This window comes from Glycine max, chromosome 16 (assembly GCF_000004515.6).
Source record: "Glycine max cultivar Williams 82 chromosome 16, Glycine_max_v4.0, whole genome shotgun sequence".
Lineage (NCBI taxonomy): Eukaryota > Viridiplantae > Streptophyta > Magnoliopsida > Fabales > Fabaceae > Glycine > Glycine max.
Window position 1 is genome coordinate 34,860,568 of NC_038252.2, and position 286 is coordinate 34,860,853.

Sequence of the window (286 nt, forward strand, 5' to 3'; positions counted from 1 at the left end):
AGACAGTGGAATGAGACCGCACTATAATTTTCATCACGGGTGTGGTTGTCAAATATAATAGGGATGGTTGGGATGATGTTGCAGGTGCCGGTTTGTTGTTAAGGCCTTGAGGGAAAATGTATTTTTTGAAGAAAATAAAATTATAAAAAATTGTTTTAAATTAACATTAGCTAAATAATGACGTACCCGTAAAATATTTAATAACACAAAATTGATTTATAGTAAGTCAAATACCGTCAATATTCATTTGAACTGTAGTCTTCCACCGTCTCAAGCTCTTCACATG